At 56.4% G+C, this 22,275-nt stretch overlaps 1 long non-coding RNA gene across 1 annotated transcript in view; it reads left to right on the forward strand.

Moving 5' to 3' along the window:
• The first annotated feature begins 412 nt into the window (after positions 1 to 412).
• LOC144614857 (uncharacterized) overlaps positions 413 to 22,275 on the forward strand; it is a 715,444-nt gene continuing 693,581 nt past the window's right edge. Inside the window, exon 1 of the long non-coding RNA XR_013553092.2 lies at positions 413 to 757. This is a non-coding gene — a long non-coding RNA (uncharacterized LOC144614857). The remainder of the gene's footprint in view (positions 758 to 22,275) is intronic.

Below are 22,275 nucleotides of genomic sequence, written 5' to 3' on the forward strand. Positions count from 1 at the left end.
AGAAAAGCCACCCTGGAAAGCAGCGTCATCGCAGGCTCTGGACAGCGTCGTGCCTTTTAGCAACGAGATTTCCAGGTTTCCAGAGCCAGCCAGGAAGGGGCCCCGGCAGGCTGCAGGCTGCGGCACCCTCGCACTGCAAGGGCACTCTCAGTGGGGCGGGTGGCTTTGCCGCGAGGGCGCCGCCAGGTGGCCGCGCCTGATGCTACAGTTGTCATGGCGAGGAGCGCCTTGGCGATTGGTCCAGCGCGGCCACACTACCTTGCTCCTTGGCGCCCAGAAGCGGTGGGGGGGCGGGGGGAGGCTCGCGAGCGCCCGCCCCTCCTTCGGATGCTGAGAGAGCAAAGCGGGCGCAGATTCCCCCCAGCACCCCCTCCTCCCCGCGCTCGGCCACCCCGGATGTGCGGAAGGGAAAAAACCGGAGGTGGTCCCAGGTACCAGCGAGGCCGACGCCCCCGCCCAACCTGGCGACCATGGTGACTGGATGACTTGGCAGGCTCTTGGGCATGGTGTGAGCCCTGCTGTGCCCGGGGCCCCTCGGAGCCTGCTGCTGTCACCCCCCAACCCCTGCTCCCGCCCCAGGGTAGGAGCCCGCCGCCCCCGGGGAATCTGACTTGCCCCTCTATTTAATTTTATTCCCTTCCACTTCTCGGCTGAGCATCCTGCTCCTCCTCTAACCACGCGGAACCTTCCCAGCTGGGGAGAGAGAGGGAAGGGGAAAATTGCCCCCAGACAGGATGGCATGCAGAAGACACTACTTGTGAGTATATGTGGCAGGTATATACCTGAAACCAGGGGCGGAGGCCAGAGGGGCCCGAGCTGAGCTTGGAGCCGGATTGGGGGCTTGGTGGGGGGAGGGGGGGTTACTGTGCAGGTGTCTCGCAGAGGGAGCTGGCCTCCGGGCAGAGGTTGTCAGCGTTTGTGCCCTGCAGTGGAGCTATTTGTTGGTGGTGACGACGAGGAAAAGGTTGTTAGTCAGCAGGTCTCCATCGTGCTGTGAAATTCCCTATCGCTGAGGGCAAGTAATCCCCCCAAATCCATATCCAGGGTTTTCAAAGCCACCACTACCATTTCGGCTTTTGGTATAGCCCTCAGCATGACTATTTGGAAGAAGGTTCTCCTGCCCAGCTCATCCCTGACCGGCAGTTCTGCCGTGCCTGATGGAAGGCTAGCAGGCAGGTCGGGGTGGGGACAGGATGCCGTGTCCTCCACAGACAGGTGAAGGTCCGGCCTGCCATCGAGAGCAGGGGTGTTGGTGTCCTTCTGGGCCACGCAGGTGTTCTGTGGGCTAGCGGCAGACCACTTGTCTGCTGGGCCTACAGCCAGTGGCAGAAGCTGTTAAACTATGCATGGGGTGGTGACATCACGGGTCCAGGTATTTATGGAAACCAAAGTCCATAAAGCCTCATTAAGCTAGGCTTCCCGGGGGGGCAACGGATTAGAACACCAGCTTGCCTCACGGCTCTCGGGCTCTGCACCGTGCTGTTCTAGAGCGAGGAACCTTCGGTCTCTGGCCTTGCAGGATCCTTCCTCTAGGGCTCGGAGCTGTAGGGTGGGACACAGCTACACATCTCCACCTGCCCTAGGCAATTTGCCCCACACCTCAGCTTTCCGGGGCTGTTCAGTGACCTCAGACCTTGTAAGGTTAGAGAACAGAGTTGGAGCCTCTTGGGCTGGGCTCCATCCCCAGGACTAGAAAGGAGAAGCCTGGAGCCTTATTTAGGGGGACATCTTGGGGGCCACTCCAAGGCCCCACGACCCTATACCGTGACAAGGACCTGTGGAGCTCCCAGTTAAGCAGCACCCCCACCCCTCCGGGGAGGGACAGCTCTCTCGCTAATGGAGCGTGAAGGAAAATAAACATACTTCTTGCCATGCGCCAGCAGGCCCCGACAGGAGCCCTGGGTGGTGGTGAATGTGGCCTGTGTCTATGGTTTGCTGTGATGTTCATTTGCTTTTTTAGTGGAAAAGCCCACAGGTTGTGGTGCTGATGTGAGCAGGACACCCCAGTGTTCTCTCTCACTCGCTGTGACAAGGCCCTAGCTGTATTTTTGGAAACAAATAGTAAATCCTTCCCCACTGTTGCTGCATCCGCCACCGTTGCTGGGAAGAGGGCCCTCCCCGGGCAGCCGTCTTCTTCCTGCCACACCTTTGCCCGGGCCCAGGACCTGGCCAAGCCTATCTGCTCACGGTCTTGCCAGGGACACAGTTGCCATCCAGTACTTGCCCCAATACCAGTACAGACTGGTTCGGTCCGCCAGGAGCCCTGGAACCTGCACTTTAAGCTCCTGGCAGTTTCGTCTCCTGGACGAAGCCAGCCCTGCCCTGCCCAGCTTGCCTGGGAGAGGGGCTGAGCCGGTGCAGAGGGAGGGCCTGTTGGGGGGCTCTGTGCCCCCTGCCTCTCATTTGTGTGGGTCCTTTTATGCTCCGGCTCTCAGGCTCCTACAGCCTGGTACCGTGACATCCAGCACCCAGGTGCTGCCACAAACCTATGGCTACCAGAGGTGGCAAAGAGGCTGGGGAGGGGGCGACTGGAGATGAGCCATTGCCCCATTGTTTTTAGGGAAAGACTTGGGAACCAGAGCAGGCCTACTTGACAAGGCTGCACAGCAGACACAGAGCCCTGTGTGTTTGCTCCCCACTTCACCGTGGCCAAGAACCAGGGCTCTCCTAGCACCTGCTGCTCGACCTTTGTTCCCAGCGCTTTTGATGCGGTAGGGGGGACGGGGGACGGGGAGCGGCGTGTCTCTAGCTGTTTAACTCTCAGGGCAGCTGGAAACCCAAGCATGGTAGTGTCTGGCTGACATACTGTTGTACCATTTAGCTTCAGAGCCCTTTCCGCCCAGTTGCCCTGTTGGTTCTCACCAACTGTTCTAGAATGGGGGTGTTGTTGATATCATCTTACAGAAGAGGAAACTGAGGCTCAGGGAGGGTAGGAGCGTGGCCGAGGCCATGTGGCTGTTTCCTGCTGTATCCTCGACAGTGGGGTCCCTCCCCTGGTATGTCACGTTCCAGACTCGACCGACTCGCTCCGGGGTCCCCGTGCGTGGCAGGATCAGGGTGTCCCGTGGCTTAGAGGAGCTCGTCCAGGTAGCCATCCTCTGGGTCCCCTGGAGCAGGCCCTAAGAGAGTGTTATGACATTTGGGCTCTGTCCGAGGGTGGGTACCTGCCGGCGGTGGGGGGGGGGGGCTCAGTCACTTACAGCGGTGGCAGAGTGAATAAGATAAAGGACGGCAATATGACACGAGCAGGAGATTTATTAATGCAACGGGGGGAAATCGCGAGGTCTCCAGAATCAGCTCCTTAATCGAATTTGCTAACAACTGAGATCATTACCATACTGACAGCTTAATTAATGGTGTCTTAATTAAGGTGAGCCCCTTTCAGACTGTAACTACACTTAACAGGGTAACCACTGTCTTACGGGCACGTCACATCCTGCTGCTTGAACACGGTGAGCTGGGGCTGCAGTGAGTTCGCACTGAGTGTGAAATTCACAGCTTCTGGGGGGTTGGGGGCTGAAGTGGGGCGCCTCCTGCTCATTCGTTCATTCACTCTGGCTGGAACTTCCGTGACCCCTCACCTGACATTCCTCTATTCCTTCTCTGCCCAGCGCTGTCTCCATCTGCCCGCTGCCGTTGGTTGATTTGCTCACCTGCTAGAACGTACCAGGGCAGAGAGGTTGACAGTGTGTTAGCTGCTGCTACCCTAGCATCTAGAAAAGCACAGGCATATAGTAACTGCTCAGTAAATCTCTGTTGAATGAATGAATTATGGATCTGCAGTGGGCACTGCCCTAAGCAGTGGGGCACATTGCTGAGTAATAGATAGTTTCTGCCTTCTGGGAGCCTGAAGGCCGGTGGGCGAGACAGACATGAACAGACACTCTCAATACACAGTGCCAAGGGCTGGGACAGGAAGATGACCCGGCGATGGGGAGGGTCACTGCATCCTACAGCAGGCATGCAGTGTGAATGGGAATTTTCCAGGTGGTCAAGGAGGGAAGAGCACTCCAGGTACACAAATGTTAGGCCACAATCGCAAGAGTTTTGCAGGCATAAGCTCGTTTGACCTTCACAGTGACCCTGGGAGGTGGGGCTCTTATTATCCCTATTGTGCTGACAATGCCACTGAGTTATCAAATAACTTGTCCCAGGTGGCACCCGGTGAGGGGGTAGCACAGGGCTTGAGGCTGCACAGCCAGCCCCTAAAGCCCAGCTCCGGTGCTGTGCGTATACTAAAGGCTTTTACTGAAAGCAGCTACGTCTGGTCCGAGCCCCAAGCGTGAGGGAAAAGACAGAGACGACCCTGAAAATGTGGGCAGGACCCAAGGCAGAAGTCACCTGGAGTGCCAGGAGTAGACTCTCTCTGCAGGTAGTGGCCAGGAGGGAGCCATGGAGGGTCCTGATCAGGGGTGGTGGCCATGGTTCCATGGCTGGACTGTGGGGGCAGTTGGAGGGGAGGCCAGACAGGGCTCTCCTTTGTCCTTTTCCCATGCCCGTAGCAGGGCACATGTGTCCCCAGAGACTAGTGACATCCTAGGGCCTCAGACCTCCACACCCCATTTGGACAGCCAGGAAAACTGCTGGCGAGGCAGAGGCTGGCTAAGCAGGGGTGAAGCTTGCTCCCTGCAGGTCTGCTAATGGCAGGGGCTGGGAGCCAGGATGCTCCTGAGAATGACCCCGGATCACGGTCTAACCCCGGTTCTGTTGTGGTCAACAGGGGCCCAGGAGGCATTGTTGTTGGGTGCCGACTGAGCACCCACCGGCTTATCTGAGGCTGCCACTTTCCCTTGCGTGTCTCACCCCACCTGCACTCTGGCTCCTGTTGTCTCTTTGCCACCTCACCCCTGCCCCTAGGTCTCTGAGGCCCTCCCAGGGTCTTCTAGAACAAGAGAAGGACATTCCACTCCAGCTCTGGCCCTGCTTGGCTCTGTGATCCTGGGCAGGCCTCTCACCCTCTCTGGGCCTGTGTTGTCACCCGGAAGCAGAGCAGCAGGGTCAGCTCTTGCCGGGTGCCGGACCGCATGGGTGGCTGGGAGGAGAGGGACTGGCGGCTCCAAGAAGGGGAAGCTGCATTCAGACATCCTGAATCTTTCACACACACCCGAGTCTGCCTGTCATACGTGGTCACCGTGGGATCATCATCCACGCGCCAATTCATTCATCCGACCCGGTCTGTGCGCCTGGTGGGGCACTCGCAGCAAGTAGCTGCGGTCCGGAGGGACAGTGAACAAGGCCACAAGGGCCCAAGCCCTGGAGAGACGGAGGGAAGAAAAGAGGGCTGGCACCATAGAGCAGTGGGGGGCCCTGCTCGCACACTCCCCGTCTCTGGCTCCATGGCCCCTACTGCTTCCCGCTTCTCCTATCCTGCGCTGACACCGCTGCACCCCACTCCTGCCCAGGCTCTTAGGAGACAGAGTTCACGCCTCCACATGTTGGCCCCTGCTGGTTCCTCTTCCAAGGATACCCTTTCCGCCCCTCGCCTCAGGCCCCAACATCCAGCTCGTGCCTCTTTCTGGACTCCCCAGGCAAATGGGTCCCCTCGCTGGGCTCCTGGATCCCCGGGCCTCCCCTGTGCCACACTACAGGGCCCTCTGTTGTCACCGACTACCCGCTTCCCTGTCTCCCCCACCAGACTCGGGGCGTTCCTTGCAGGCAAGGCCCCACTTTGTTTCTCGGCAGCCCTGCAGACCCTGGCCTGGCAAGGCACCGACAACCTTCTTCTTAAAGTTGTGGTAAAATATACACATAGCATAAAATTTACCATTTTAACCATCTGTAAGGGTGCAGCTCAGTGGCATGAGATACAGTCACAGTGCTGGGGAACCAGGGGGCTCAGTTGGCTGAGCACCGTCCTCTTGATTTCGGCTCGGGTCATGACCCCAGGGTCATGAGGTCAGGCCCTCAGTGCTTGGGATTCACTCTCTCCCTCTGCCCCTCCCCCCCCAAATTAAAAAAAAAAAAAAATATATATATATATATATTTTCACACGGTTGTGCAGCCTTCCCCACCATCCATCTCCAGAACCTTTTCATCTTCCCAAACTGAAACTCTGTCCCCATTAAACACTAACTCCCCATTCCCCTCCCCCAGCTTCCGCCACCACTTACGTTTTGTCTGCTCTAGAGGCCTCATATAAATGGGATCATAGGTAGGGTATTTGTCCTTTCGTGACTGGCTGATTTCACTTAGCATTACGTCCTCAAGGTTCATCCATGTTGTAGCGTCTCTCACAATGTCCTTCCTTTCTAGGGGTGAATAATATTCCATTGTGTGGATTGACCGCATCTTCTTTATTAGTTCTCCCGTCAGTGGACACTTGATGCATCCACGTTTAGCTCTTGTGAATAACACTGCCATGAGCATGTGTGTACCAACATCTCTTCCAGACCCTGCTTTTGATCCTTTTGGTTACATACCCAGAAGTGGAAATGCTGCATCATCTGGTAATTCTGTATTTAGTTTTTAAAAATTGTTTAGTTATTTATTTTGGGCGGGGGGGGGAGGCAGAGAGACAATCCCAAGCAGCCGCTCCACTCAGCATGGAGCCCGACGCGGGGCTTGATCCCACAAAGTGCCAGATCATGACCTGAGCCCATATCATGACCTGAGCTTAACCGACTGAGCCACCCAGGTGCCTCGATATTTAATTAATAAAACATTTTTTTAGTGTTTACTTTTGAGAGAGAGACAGACAGACACAGCCTGTGAATGAGGGAGGGGCAGAGAGAGAGAGAGGGAGACACAGAATCCGAAGCAGGCTCTAGGCTCTGAGCTGTCAGCACAGAGCCCGACGCGGGGCTTGATCCCACGGACTGCGAGATCGTGACCTGAGCCAAAGCTGGACGCCCGACCGACTGAGCCCCCCAGGTGCCTGTGTATTTAATTCATTGAGGAACCAGTGTATTGTATTCCACAGCAGCTGCACCATTTTACGTTCCTTCCAGCAATGCACACATGTTTCAATTTCTCCGCATCCTCAACAGTACTTGCTATTTTGTGCTTGGGGTTTTTCATAACAGCCATCCTCATGGTGTGAAGTGGTCTCTCATTGTGGTTCTGATCTACCCTTTCTTTGATAAAGGCTGAGCGATGCAGGCCTCGCACTTTCTGTTGGACAGCTTAGCTCCGGGGACCCCTGGCGTTGACTCAGGAGGGGTGGGACTGGCTGGGCACCCGGCAGTGCCTCCACTGCCTTCACTGGGGTCTCTGTCCAGGGACAGAGGGGAGATTCGGGGGGCTCTGGGCCCTCCATCCAGAACCCAGTCCTTAGGACATAAGCATTCCAGGAGGATGGGCTCTCTGGGGGTGCCTGGCACACAGTAGGTGCTCAAACAATTTTTAATCACACAAGTAATACCTGCTTCGATCTGGTTTTTTTGGTGATTATTTATTCATATAATTGAGAGATAATTCATCCACATGGAACAAAACTGCCTGTACACAAGAGCACCTGGGTGGCCCAGTTGGTTGATCGTCTGACCTTGGCTCAGATCATGATCTCACAGTTTGTGAGTTCGAGCCTCGCGTCGGGTTCTGTGCTAACAGCTCAGAGTCTGGAGCCTGCTTCAGATTCTGTGTCTCCCTCTCTCTCTCTCTGCCCCTCCCTGGCTTGCACTCAACAAAGTCTCTCTCTCTCTGTCTCAGAAATAAATAAACATTTTTTTAAAATGTACACAGTACAAAATCAATTCCTCCCTCCTTGTCCATCTACTTAGAGGGACACTGCTGTGTCTGCTTCCTTTGGGTCCTTCAGGGAAGTTCTGTGTATTTGCATATGTGCTTTATTATTGAGATGCCCCAGCTGCCAAGCCAGTTGCATAAAGCAATTTTGTTTCCAAGCACTGCTTTGAAGTTCCGGATTTGAGCCAATTAAAAGCTCAGTTTGGAGGACATGGTGACCAACGGGCCCTTAAAGGAAGCAGCAGTCTCCTGATGGGAAGCCCTGACCCACCAGGCTTCAGGGGAGCCAGTTCATCATAGCTTCACCATTGTCACCTTGGCTGACTCTGTCCAGATCAGCCCTATTGGGCACATTTATTAGCACCTGTCCAGCACCGGGCCTGGGCTGGATCCTGGAGGACCACAGCCCCTGCCCCTGGGGAGACAAATACAAGTGGAACTGTCCGTGTGGGGACAGAGAGTGAGTTGTGGGGACTTTCAGCAGGGCCACACTGCCTCCTTGGGGCCATTGGAGATGTTAGCAAGCATTATGGGGGCCTCAAGGAAAGGTGTCTGGCTGGCAGGGGTCAGAGGTCTAGCTCCGTGCACCGTGTGAGGCAGGCCTGCACAGCCAAGAACCTGCGAATGTCTAACCCCAGATTCACGGGATTGAAAATCCGTGTGTAATTAACTGAGCCTGGGACCTCACTCCATTCGACATCCGAGCTACAAAATGCATTTCATATGATTTTAATATACATTGAGTTTCCCAGGAACACACTGCTCTTCTCACAGTCGAGGGCAGATCAGACTTTGGTATGTTCAGAGCTTTGGCAAGTGCTGTCACCATTCAAAGAATCCCGTCACAGAGGGCAGCATCCCCTGTGGCACCGACTGGACGGCAAGCCCCTGCATCCATCTGGGTTGGAGCCACCATCTCCTAGAGAGGCAGGCAGCTGACTTCCTCATTTGCCCTGTGGGACAGCCAGACCCACCGCTATCACACCTGATGCCTGTCACTTCCTTGTGGGTCACTTTCCTCCTTTTCTGTGTTGTTACAGTGAGAGCATTCTATTGACTTTTGTTTTAAAATATGCATGTAGATAGATCCGTTATCTGTGAGCTCTGTTTCAGAACAGAGAAGGGGGTCGCAGAAGGTTTGGGTTGTAAAAGAGAGGGGTGGATGAGGGCTCCTTGTAATGGAACGGTTGCGTGTTTTGACTGGGAGGGTGGGTATGTGAACCTGCACGTGCGATGGGAGGACATGGAACCAAACTCACACCTGCACGCATGGGCACACGCACACATGCAGACGCATGCACATGAGTGGTAGTAAAACGGGAAATCCAGGATGATGGACGGTACAACGTCAGTATCCTGGTGGTGATATTGTCCTCTACACATAGGATTTCTCTCTATTACTTTCATCAACTACCAGTGAATCTACAGGGGTCTCAAAATAACAGGTTTAACTTTTTAAAAGGGCTGAGGACTGGTGCTGGGTCTGATGGGCTACTACGAGACAGGAAGACCAGCAACCCCCTGTCTTGGTCCTTCCAGGAGAAGCCTGTGTGGTCACTGACCTCTGTCGCCCTCCCCTCCCTGACAGGTGAGACCCCTTGACCTCTCCCCAGCCAGGGGCACGGGGACCTGCTTCCTTCCCTACCCCAGAAAGACAACATAGGCCCCTTTTGCTGCCAGCCGGTGCCTGGTCAGCCCTGGCAAGAAGGTTGAGAGTCTGGAGCTCTCCCTAGAGACCCTAACCCCAAAGCACCCCACCCTCCCAAAGCCTGGGCCCGGCCCCACCTAGAGGCTCCCCCAAGTGGGCCTGTCTGCTCCCCTGTGCCTGCGGACCGTCCACTCCCTCCCGCTCAGCCTCCGCCCAGTGCCACCTGTGTGGGTGATAATACAGCCACCTCATTCTTCCTCTGTCCCCTCTGTCCCTCTGTGCCCATTCTCAGGGAGACACAAATCAAACCTTCGTTCAAATGCCATTTGAAAGCAAAAACGTAACCCGGCCAACTAAAACAAAAAGGTTAAGGGAATTGAGTGTTTTTGATGAGCTTGTCGTCCTGCAAATTGACTATTCAGTGAACGGGATTTTGGCAAATTGACTTGTCACGGGTTGAGGGAGAGCCAGGACAAGGCTGGTGATGCTGGGGACAGCGGGGCTGAAGCCAGACCGAGTGTGGTGTGGGCTCAGGGCCTGATCCACCTGGGATCTCGGGGGCTGGGCTCCCTGGACAGACCCCAGATGGAGGACTCTGGCCTCCTACTCTTGTCCACCTGACCTTCTGGGGATGAGCTGGGGACACGAGGCCTGGGCTGGAGATGCCCCGAGTCTCCCAGTCTCCGGTCACGCCTGACCTTGTTGGACACTGGTGCATTGGCCTGTCCTCAGAGCGACAAATCATCCAATTGTGACAGGGTCCCACTGGAGCAGCCTCAAAGCTTAGCGGGCAGCCCATCTGAGTGTGGCTAATTGCATGATGTTTTATTGGCTTCGGCGGTTCCATTCCTCATCAAGACGGTCCCGGCATCTGTTTGGAATGGTTAATAAGGGAAGTGATGCATTTTTAATCACCACAGCCCTCACTGAAAATCACAGCCTGTGTCTCGCCACGCTTGCTGGGCCCTGCGATAACACAGAGAGCCTTCCTCACATTTGCTCTCATTATCGAACAAGAGAGAAACGCCCGGCTTCACTCCGTTGTCACCCAGATGGCTGCAGGCACCTTCCAAGTCCCTCAATCCCCCATCCTGGGTCGGCTTCAGTCCCCGACAATCTCCAGGGCTGCTGGGTGATCAGGCCGCCTCAGAGGAGCTCCCTGAGACTAGGGCAGGGGTTGGGGGGACAGCGGAGCTGGGAGGGGGCACCGTGTTGGCATTCTCGAGGGCTTTTCCAATATCACCCCCTGCCACAGGGCCCAGCCACCCTCCAAGAAGTTGCTCAGATGGAGCCCCGTATCTGCCACCCGGTGGCAGTGGGGCTCGGGACAGATGGCTTAACCTCTCTGAAGCTCAGTTTCCTTTTCTGTCAAGTGGGGCCAATAATTCCAGCTTTGCAGGGTAGCCACCGGGATTCAGTGAGGTAATAAAGCACTTGGTGGATCTGTGACCCAAAATACTGTTCTCGTCCCCTGCCTTCCCTGGATTCTCACCACACAGAGAGAAGCTTTGGGACACACTGGGGCTTAAGAAACATGGACATCTGGGAAGGGAAGGAAGCCAGGCCGGGGCTGGGGAGCGTACTTAACCCAGGAGCCCTTGGGTGGCAAAGGACAGAAACTCGAGTCAGAAGAGATTTGAATGGTTACTATCCGGGCACAGCCCAGGGGTCTGCTTCAGTGTGGCTGGTTCCAGGGGCTCTAATACTCTGCTCCCCTGTTTGTCTGCCCCTGGGGTCATGTTCCCCTGTGGGAGCTCTGGCCTCCCATCTCACTGGTCAGCCCTGGGGCTCATGGCCACTCCCGAAACCACCTCCATGGCCCAGGGAAGGCTGTATGCCAGTCAGCTAGCTTCTGTCGGTGGTATTGGGAGGCTCAGTGGGCCTCCTTCTCCAAGCCAGGCTTCGTTCCTGCAGCAGATGCCTGGCCTGGCCCCGTGCGCCACAAGAGGGACCCTCACCTTGAACGTGCACAGCTGGCTCCCGCCTCAGGCCTTTCCCTTGCTTATCCATTACACGGAGCCCCGCCCTTCAGAGTCAGCGGTCACTTCTTCTTAGGGGCTTTTCTTGGCTAGTGTCTCTCCTGTCTCGTGCAGCTGCTCCTACTTTCTGTACTGGTCCAAGCGGCCTTGTCTGTGCACATATCCTTATCTACTTTTCTTGTGTGCCCCCTCCGTCCACACAGACAGTGATGGGTCTGTCTTATTCACTCCGTATCATCCTGTGCTTGGAATAATGCCCCTGATCACATCCGGCAGCCTCTGTTTTCTCATCTGTGAAGTGGAGATAAGGACATCCCACATCGCAGGCTGGCTGTGAGGGTGATGTGAGTCAGTCCTAAGCTCTTAGAGAGCCTGGCCCAAAGTGGGGACTGCATGGTTGCTAAGTGGGATGAATGAATCACTGTCCCCAAATGGCCTGACGCACCCCCCCCCACACACAGAGTGAAGAACCACTTCTTTAGACAAACACCCTCATGGTGCAGGCAGGGAAACTGAGGCCCAGAGAAGGACTAGATGCCCTCGGGTCTCACCCAGGGCCCCTGACTGGCCACCCTGATCTCTCTCTCCACACCTCTGCCCAGGGGACGTTGCAAAGAGACACATCCCACCCCCATCCCACCGCCAGCAGGGAGTTTTCCAGACTCAGGCTGAGCTCCTGGGCAGAACTGCCTGGCAGGACGGAAGGGCACAGAGGCCAGCCTGGAGATAATTGTCTCACTTGCTGCTGGGCGGTAGGGCCTCAGGCTGCCAGGCAGGGCTGTCTGGGGCCCAGAGCCAGGACAAGAAGACAGAGGGTGGGCGGGCAGGAGCCCTCTGTGGCCTTTTCAGAGGGAGGCCCCAGGTGGGGTTTGGGGGACTGGGCGGGACAGCCCGGGCATGAGCCAGCATGGCAACACTTCACGTCCGTCTGTTTACAAGGCACCTCCAGTCTGTAAGCTCCCAGGAGCCTCATTAACGGTCTCTGAGGTGGGAAGATCAGCCCCGTTTCATAGATGAGGAAGAAGAGACTGGGGCAGGGTCATTTCGCTTGTGAGACCAGAACTGGGAACCCCAGCTGGTGGGCAAAAAGCCTCACGCCTGAGGGATAAGGGCACCTTCTCTGTGTCTCTGCTTCCATGCCCCCAGAGAGGCACTCTGCTTACTGACTCTGGAGGCCAGTGGTGAGGGGCGAGCCCCAGACCTGGCCCTGGCTGTTAGCTACTTTCTCCCGACAGCCAGTGGAGGGGTCAGAAGCACAGCCCTGGTGCACCATAGCTCACACAGCCTCGGCGGCATGTCTCATGGCTGATTCCTGTGGACCTGGTGTCGAGTAAGGGCATTCTGCGTGGGGCACAGTGCCACCCAGCACCTTCTCCCTTGCGCTCATCTCTGCCCCAACAGAGAAATTTCTGGAGCCCCGAGATGGCCAAACACTCACCATCACTGCCACCAGGAATGTGTTGGCCCAACCTCTTGGGTCAGCGTCTGTGTGTACCCAGAGACATCAAAACACTCCCACCCTGTGACCCAGAAATTCCAGGAATGTGTCCTAGAAGAACATCCCAACCTGTGCACAGAGGTCGCATTGATGGGACGGTCCCGCAGCTTTGTTTACCAGGAGAGGAGAGATGGACCTAAGGCCAGCGCCCACCTGGGGCGATGAGGAACCCACAGGGCTTTCAGGCAGCTTCCAAAGGGGTGACGTGGAGGGATGTTTGAAGACCTTAAAACATGCTTGAGACAAGTGTGGGGTGAGGGGGTGGATGTATTTTATAGAACAGAATGTATTTCTGTGTAACCAAAAAACATATATACGCCCAGTCACAGGCACACATTTAGAGAAAGGCCCAGCCAGAAAGTACCCTCAAATAGTTACACTGGTTAGTCCCTAGAGAGCTGGGACGGCGGATGATTTTATTTCCTTGCTGTGCTCTGCTGTTATTTCTACAGTTGGTGCAGTGGGCATTTATTGCTTATTTAATGAGAGGGAGGGGGCCCTGTAACTGGCAGGGGTACGGCCTTCCCCACCCCTTTGGAGACTGACGTAAACTCCACAAATAGGTCCATTCAGGGGCCTGCAACAGTCTGGAGCTGGCTTGCCTCAAGTTCCCTCCTGGCTCATGCCCTCGCCCTAGACATGGACTTAGCCACTCACTGCTCTGTACGAGACAGTAATACCTGTAGAGGCTCCCGTGGGAGGGAGGGGTCCCCTCCTCTACCACGTGGCCTCCAGAGCCTCCTTCTCCCCTCTGTCTCTGCTCTCTGTTTTCTCCCCATTCCTTCTCAGGAACATACAAACTTCCCCCTCTGGCCTGAGACACAGTAACTCCAAGCCACCTGTAGCAGCCTGGACCCCACCACAGAACTCTGCAGGTAGCCCTTCCAGAAAGCGCAGGCTGCCCAGAATTCTTACAGCAGCGACCATGTTCTTTTTAAAACTGACAGAACTTCCCAAGCTCGGAAGCTCCTAGGGGATTAGCTGGTCACACATCAAACCCATCCGGGGAGCATTTAAAAATGAAGGTGCACGCGAACAGACATTTCACCAAAGAAGATACGCGGCTGGCAGGTAAACACACGTAACAATAATGGCCAACAACATGGGCCATCAGTGAGATGCACCCCAAAACCACAGTGAGCTCTCGCCCCGTAGCTATTAGAGTGGCTGATGTAAAAAAAAAAAAAAATAGTAGCAGCATGAGACGCTGGCAGGGATGCGGAGAAACCGGACCGCTGCTGCCTCGCTGTTGGGAATGTAAGATGGTCCAGCTGCTCTGGAAGACAGTTTGGCGGTTTCCTTTCAGAGTAAATGCACGCTTCTTGTATGACCAAGCTATTGCACTCTTGGGCATTTATTCCAGAGAAATGAAGACTTATGGTCACACAACATCCTGTATCAGAATGGTCATCGTGGTTCTATTCAGAACAGCCCCCAAACTGGAAGTTGCCCCGATGCCCTTGGGGGGGTGAATGGATACTAAACTGGTGCATCTGTGCCGTGGAGCAAGTTTTCCGCAGCCATCAAGAGGAAGGAAGTAATGATGAACTTCCAGGGACACTGAGTGAAAGACTACGATTTCATTTGTATAGCATTCCTGAAAGGGCAAAATGGTGGAGCCTGGGGACAGATTGGTGGCTGTCGGCGGGGAGGGACTGTGGAGGACAGGTGGGCGTGGCTACGGGGGGTAGCACCGAGCGCCTGGTGATGGAACAGTTGTCTGATTGATCACGGCGGGGGACTACCACAAGCGATCCGGGTGTAAAATTACACGGAGACCCACATGCACGCACACGCATGTGCTCGTCTGGTGCAGTCAGAATAACCTCGGCAGATTTACCTATGTCAGTTTCCTGGTCTGGTTGGTGTCTGCAGTTGCAAGGGGTTATGGCTGGAGGAGGCTGGGGATGGGGATTCATGGGACCTCCCAGGATGTTGTATTTTACAGCTTCCTGTGAAGCTATGGTTTTTTCAAAGGAAAGAATTAGAACAAACAAAGGTGCAGAAACACACCCCCAGAGGCTGTATGACTTAATTGGTCCGTCTTAGGGCCCAGGCATCTGTACATCAGTGTTTCTCAGAGGCTCCCTTCCTGCTGTACAGCCAGTAATAGACACACTGACCACTTCCTCATTCAGCAGAGGGAAACTGAGGCCACAGAGGGGAAGGGGTTTTCCCAGGGCCACAGAGCTGCTGCAGGGTGACTGAAGGGGATGGCATCCAGCTGCAAGTGGCCCAAGGTTTTTCCTGCTGCCCCGGGGCTGGGACCGAACCAGGCAGTTTGTTTTCATGTAAACTTTTATTAAAATACAGTGTACAGCTTATTGCATTGTCACAAACAACACACTCACGTAATCAGCACCAAGCCCCAAAACCAAGACGACCCAGGCCCCCTCTAGAACCCCTCTCATAACAAACCCCCTGGGGCCCCCATGGGGCCCTGCCAGTCTTGGCCCATCCCCCAGGGGAGCCCTCCCCTGACTTCTTACAGCACACAGAGTAGTTTTTCCTGTTCCTGAACTTTGTGTAAATAGTTGGGTGCTGTTTAGAAGCTGTGCCAGGGGAGACTGGAGCACCCAGTTTATTCTGAAGGAAAAGGAAGTGGCCTCCCCAGGAGCCCCACAAAGGAGGGCTGGGGGTGGGGGATTCAGAGGAAGGACTGTCCCAGGGCGGTCTTCCTTGTCCAGGGTGGCCGGAATGAGCTATTTATGCCCTGAGCTAGAACTGGAGACCAGAAGAGGAGCTGGAGCCCTGCCTAGCTGACTGAGAGCCCTGTGTCCATGAACCTGGTCCAGGGTCCCCCAAAGATCCTGGGGCCCCTGAGCAGGGGGATGTACAGCAGCACCAGTCCTCATGTAGGACTGGTGGCATTGAAGAAACCACCTCTCAGTTTCCCTGCATATAAAATGAGGATTTTATATATGTGAATAACACAAATATCTACTAATGTAGAATCAATGTTAATGTAACACATTAATATTTCACTTCTATACTGTTGGTGTTAGACATTAATATATTCTATATCATATGTTACATAAGATATATTGAGTAATACGCAAATCTTTTGAATCCTATCTATACTAGTGATAGCTGGCATTTATGGAATGCTGATTCTGTATCTGGAATTTTCTTAAGTGCTTTAAATGTATAAACCAATAGGGTGGCTGGGTGGCTCGGCCAGTTAAGCATCCAGATTCGGCTCAGGTCATGATCTCGTGGTTCATAAGTTCAAGCCCTGCATCGGGCTCTGTGCTGACCATCTCATCTCACATCATCCGTGTGAGGTGGAGCTCTTATCACCGGAGGAGAAGGTCGAGGCTTCGAGTTTCTGTCGCCCCCAAGGTTGGACTGGGGTGTGAGCTCAGGTGGTTGGTTCCAAAGCCAGGTATGCTCAGCCAGGCAGTCTCTCGTGTTCTCCGAACACCCTCAACCTGGGCCTGTCCTGCACGGGCCTGAACCTTTCCTGTTGACCACTGGGCTGAGCAGCAGACAGTGGTGAGCGGAACGGGCTTCCATCTGTGACTCCAAAGCTGCATGGACCCAGCAGGGTGCATGGCAGAGGCTGGTTCTCCTCTTAGAGCCAGTCCTCACTGGGCTGATGGCGGGTCAGTGAGACAGCAGGAAGGGGACCGCCAAGGGGCTCAGGCCACCGAGGGGACCCCAGGGATAGGAGAGAGGGTGGGGAGGAGTGGAGAGCCCAAGCAGAGGTCACCACCCGCCACAGGGTTTAGGGTTGGGCCACGGCAGGCCAGGTCAGCCCTGCATGGCTATTAGGGCCCCTCAGTCCTGTGGGGGCAGGTGGTGCTCAACAGACAGTCCCCGTCTTCACATGCATACTTCAGTGACAGTACTATCTGCTTGGAAAATCTCATGCACCCTTCAACATCTTGGACCCGTGTGTCACAACATAGCAGAGTGTCACTGTACCTCCCTCCTGGGCTCCGGCGAAGACTGAATGAGTTGATCGCCGTAAAGTGTTAACAGCTACGCCTCCCCCGTAGCACATAGGAACTGCTCAAAATATACTCATGGTCATTGGGGGAGTGGGAGAGAGAAGGAAGGGAGGGAAGGAGGGAGAGGGGAAAGGAGGAAGGAAGGGAGACGGTAGTCTGCGTGGGGGGTCAGGGTGGGCAAAGAAGGCTGCACCAAGGAGTTGACATTTGAGCACAGTTTTGCAGGGTGAATAGGAGTTTGCTGTGGGATAAAGAGGCAGGGGATGGAGTGGTGTTCCGGGTATAGAGTGCCTCTGAGCTGCACTGGTAGCATTTGTAAATTCCTTGTGCCTCATGAGGTTTATGCAAGGGTTAGATGAGAAAGGCACCTGGCACTAGGGGGCTCTCGTACTGGTATCTCCTCACCTGACTGGAGAGGCCAGTCACTGGGCGACAGGCGTTGAGGGCTGGGTCCCCTTGTCTGGACTAGGGGCTTCCCAAAGGCAGGAATTGCTCGCCTCTGCCAGTGAGGGTCCTGGCGCGGCAGGGAGGTGAGGCCTGCCTCGCCAGCCCCACCCTCTCTCCCTCCCAGAAAAGCCATTGCTCACTGGGGCAGGCGCAGGACAGCAAACAGTCTGGGACAGTGACGGGGTGGCATCCTGACACCGTCCTTTACGTCCCCTTTTCTCATTGGGCTCTGGCAAGGTGCTGTTGACACAGGCACAGTGCACGGCCCTGGGGCAGCTCTGGCTCCAGGGGGGAGGGAAGCTTGTCCGTGGCCTCTTCAGCCCGGGCTGGAGAAGGAGGGGGCGCCTGGGGCAGGGCTTGGTTCTGGGGAAGCTAATCTGCTGAATACGGGACCCAGAAAACCAGCGATGCTTTCATTGGACCGGAAGTGGGGATGTGGAAGGGGCGGGGGGTCAGCCTCCAGCAGGGAGAGTTTCCATCAAGGCTGTGGTAAGGACAAGTAGGTAAACCGAGGCCGAAGCTCAGATGACCCGTGGTAAGCACCCATCATTGGCTCAGAATGGCAAAGCCCAAGCGCCAAGCACAGGCCCACGGGAAGCAGGGGCCCTGGGCTTCTGAGACATTGGGTGGGGGAGAGGTGTGCAGGGGACCCCCAGTGGGGAGAGGTGGTGTCACATGAGGAAAGGCAGCCTGGCGTGGGAGGAGAGGTCCAGGGACAGTGCCTCCACGGCTGTGTCGGCTGTCATAGCAGCCACTGCCCAGAAAGGCAGGGACAGGGCAGGGGGAGCCAGGCCACCGAGTAGTGACAGGCACACCCTAAGACCCCAAAGGCCTCAGACACTGGCCATGCCACCGTGCGTAGCAAACAGAGGCTCCTGTTTCTTTCTCCACAGTCATTTCACATCCATTATTTCCCCCTGTGAGTGACTTACTGTTACTTACCATCATTTTACAAATGTGGAAACTGAGGCACAGAGGGCAGAAGGGACTTGTACCAAATCCATGGTGAGTCAAGGGCGGAATGGGCCCTGACCTCAGGTTGGGCTGTCTCTGGGGCCAGATCCAAAGCTGGACATCAAGTCTCTTTGCCGGGCCTCTGGGCTCTGGGCATGGAGATCGTAGGCCTGGCCTGTGGTCTGCAAGGACTCGGCCAGGAGGCCTCTTTGGGGACAGAACACAGTGGTCCCAGGCCAGACAGACCTGAGTACCAACCCCAGCCCAGCCTCTCAGAGCTGTTAGACTCTGCGCATGGTGCTAACCCCTCTGAGCCTCAGTTTCCTCACCCCCAATGGGGGCTAAGAGGCTGCCTCACAGGTTGCTGTGGGACCTCGGGCAGGGCCCCCTCCTCTCATCTGACTGCACCCACCTGCCCTTAGTGGAGCTAAAAATGTCCAGGGCACACAAGGCCCTGCCTTTGGGGAGGGACACCCGAAAGGCAGTGAACAAGCACACAGATAAATGGCTTAGCCCTTTTCACATAGGGCTCTGAAAGAAATAAAACTGAGTGATGAGTGGAGAGCATAAGGGGCTGGGGCCTCTATAGACACCAAGGAAAGGCCTCCCTGGCAAGTGAGTTATGGGGACTGAGCATCCTAAGTAAAGGGAACAAGTGCAAAGGCCCTGGGGCAGGAGCATGTTGCAGGAAAAAGCAAGGCAGCAAGTTGGTTGGTGGTGTGTCCACGTGGGCAAAGAGTGTATTGTGGCCTTGGGCAGTGTTTACAGCAGGACCTGGGTTCAAATCTGGCTCTGCTCACCAGCTGAGAATCCTGAACAAGCGGCTTCTGTAAAATGGGGTAAGATGAGAGGAGGGTGAAGACGCAGGGGCCAGCTCCTGCATGGCAAGGGTTTGTCAGTGGCGGGGGTGGGGGTGGGGGCCATGAGCAGAGCTGCACACTAGCAGGCCAAGGCCCCAGTTGGGTCTCTGACTACAAAGAGCCTCGGCCTGGGAGACTCCCTGGGGGACCCCGGGCCTTGGCTTCCCCAGCGAACAAAGAGCAGCTGGACTTGATGCTGCTAAAGATGCTTTGTAACTGAGCTCTCTGAGTGGGGGTGTGGGAGAGAGACAGAGGGCGAGAAAGCACATGGTGTCTTGCATGTGGGTGCCAAACCCTTCCCGGGGCTGCTCACCCACCCCAGGACCTGTCCTGGGACCACCCAGTGTGGCCTGAGCCGGCACGGCCCCCGGGAGCATTTGTTGTGTGTCGGGGGTCACCGGTAACCGTGTCTCACTTGTGTCACCCTCAGGAGTTCCCTGGAGACCAGAAGCAGCCTGTCCACTGACCGCTACGGGTACCGTCGCTCCCTCCACTCTGGGCCCACTGTTCCCATCGGCACCGCGGGTGGGCCCCAGGAGGCATCAAGGGAAATTAGTCCCCCCATTGGGCCCTCAAACTCCCCCAGGGACCAGCAGTACTGCTGACACATCCCCTGAGGACTAGTCCAGCTAGGAATGGTCCCTCAGGGGCTCGGCTAAGGGTACCTCTGAGAACCAAGGCTGGTGGTCCCTCTGAGGGCCAGCCCGCAGCCGCCCGTTCCCATGACGCCCAGGCTGCAGCCCAGGGGCCAAGCTGATGCTTCCAGTTGGTTTTCCGATCGCGGTTCGTGGAAGCCGGGGTGTCTGAGGACCTCTGCCTTCACATGGCTTTTGGATCTTGTCATTTCTACGAGATGTCTTCAGAAGGAGGCATTGCCTAATGTTACAAGAAGGGGCCAGAGACTGAGGCACACAGGAAGGTCCCCTGGGTCGGAGGTCAGCCGATCTCTGCTCACAGGCTGGGGCCACAAAAGACCAGGAAGGGGCAGCTAGCTGGCCCCGGCGCGGTGTTGGCATGGGGAGCCACGTCCAGTGTAGCGGCGTGAGTCAGGGAGGGGCGGACTGGGCCACGCTGACTGGAAATAGGCGCATCCCTCTCCGTGGGTGGGAGATGCGCCACTGCCAGGAAAGGGCATATACCCGGTGAGGAGCCACAGGGCTGGATGTGGTCGGACGTGCCCAGCCGGGGAGGGTGAGGCAGAGGGCCCTGCGGAGCTGAGTCGCACCAAGGGGCCCGAACGGCCGAAAGCAGGCCCAGTGGTCGTGAGCCCCCTGCATTGGCGACACGACAGGGCCTGGGCCCCCTGTGCAGGGGGCGGGTCTAGTAGTTGCTCCCCTGGGACGAGACGGTCATGGCCACCAGCTCTGAGACCCTAAAGCTGCCTGAGGCTGTGAGAAGGGCAGAGGGGTGCTTTCCTGAGCCAGCGTGGGGCTGGCGGCTGCCGGCACACTCCAATAACCCTGTAGGGGGACGCTCCACGGCCACAGCCACACGTGACGCTAACAGGCGTGCGCGGGTGCCACGAAAGCTGACGGTGTCCTACTTCCTCACGAGCACTCGGAACGGGTTGGTGTTAGCACTCGGAACGGGTTGGTGTTGGAAACGGGTTAGTTTCACAGAAGTCCCTGGTTCAGGATTCTCAGCTGGCCAGCAGAGCCGGACTTGAACCCAGATCCTGCTGTGAACGCTGCCCAAGGCCACAATACACTCCTTGCCCCCGTGGACACACCTCATACCCCCAGCTCTTCGCACAGCGCTTTGCACAGTCTCACACACACCGCGTGCAGAGCATCGGCACCCTCCGTTGCTCACACGGGCAGACCCTCACTCCATCCCTCCTGTGCGTGGGCTCACCCCCCCCCCCAACCACTGGCCACGCTCTGCTTTCCCAGGCTCACAGCTGGATGCCCCTGCCTGGCCGGCCTGGGGTGCTGGGCAGGTGTATGGGTGTCTGTGGCAGAACGGGCTGAGCCCAGGGTGAGAGGCTCACGAAACTCCTGTAAACCAGCTGAGCCACCGGCTTCTCTGAAAGCCACCAACATGTCAGATGGCGGTGTGGCTCCACCCGCTTTGCCTACCCCCGACAGCCAGCTAGTCAGCACTCTGCTAGGGGCCAGGCCGGAGAAGGCTCTGGAACGAAGGGGGGCAGGGGGTGAGGCTTTTGTCCCAGGTGTCTGGGGGTTGGGTGGGGACTGTCACGTGTCCCCCTGCCCCCTCAGGTTTAACCCAGACCCAGCTCTCGCCAGGCCTGGCAGGCGGCCGTGGTCAGGGAGCGGCCATAGTAATCACCCCCCTGAGGCTGGCCGCACTTGACCCAGTGCCTTCACAGTCCCAGAGGACCAAGCTAGGGGTCAGAGCAGACAGCAGGACCACCTTGAGCTCTGCTCTATCCCCTCTTCCCCCCAGCCCTTATTTCAGGTGTCAGGTGCTTGCTACACCACGGTCAACAGTGCTGCCTTTGCTGGGCTACTGTGTTAGGCAGGGGCTCAGGCAGCAAAGGAAAAAAGGAATCAGGTTTTAATATACTATGTTGGGTGGCAAATGCTATGAAGGAAAAGAAATCAGGGTGAAGGAGATAGAGAGCGATCAGAGGGTGGCCAGGGAAGGTCTGTGAGGAAGTGCCGTTTAACCAGAGACCAGAAGGAACGTGGGGGTGAGTCCCATGACTGGAGGAAGAGCATCCAGGCGGTGGAGATGGCCAGTGCAAAGGTCCTGAGGTGGAGCATGCTTGGCCCATTTGAGGAACAGAAAAGAGGCAGGCACTAAACAGGATCTGCCCCCATTCCTGTGATCCTGCAGTCCCACGCGTCCTGACTGCTGACCCTCGCAGCAGCCTTGGGACACAGGCAGAGCCAGGCTCGATGTTCATATTTCACAGATGAGGAAAACTTGAGATGCAGAGACCAGAGGGATATTGGTGCCAGATCCAGGCCTGGGACCCAGGGCCCTCACCTACCCCTACCACCACGTGGCCTCTGTGCCCTTTTCGTGCAACAGGGTCACCAGCTCTGCTGTGGGAGCCTCTGGGAAACCTGGCCCTCAGGCCCCAGTGGAGGGGAGGAGGTGCCATTCGAGGTCCTGGACGCCCCATTCACGGCTTGGGAATTCAGAAACAAAGGTCCCAGCCAGTAATTGCCTCCTTTCAAAGGCACAGCCGCCTTCCTCTGCCACAGGCGTGAGAGGGAAGCTGATGTCCTTGTCCGGGGGAGAGGGGCGGGGCAGCACTCCACAGGGCCTGTGCTACCTTGGCAA

This window comes from Panthera onca, chromosome F1 (genome assembly GCF_046562875.1).
Source record: "Panthera onca isolate mPanOnc1 chromosome F1, mPanOnc1 haplotype 2, whole genome shotgun sequence".
Lineage (NCBI taxonomy): Eukaryota > Metazoa > Chordata > Mammalia > Carnivora > Felidae > Panthera > Panthera onca.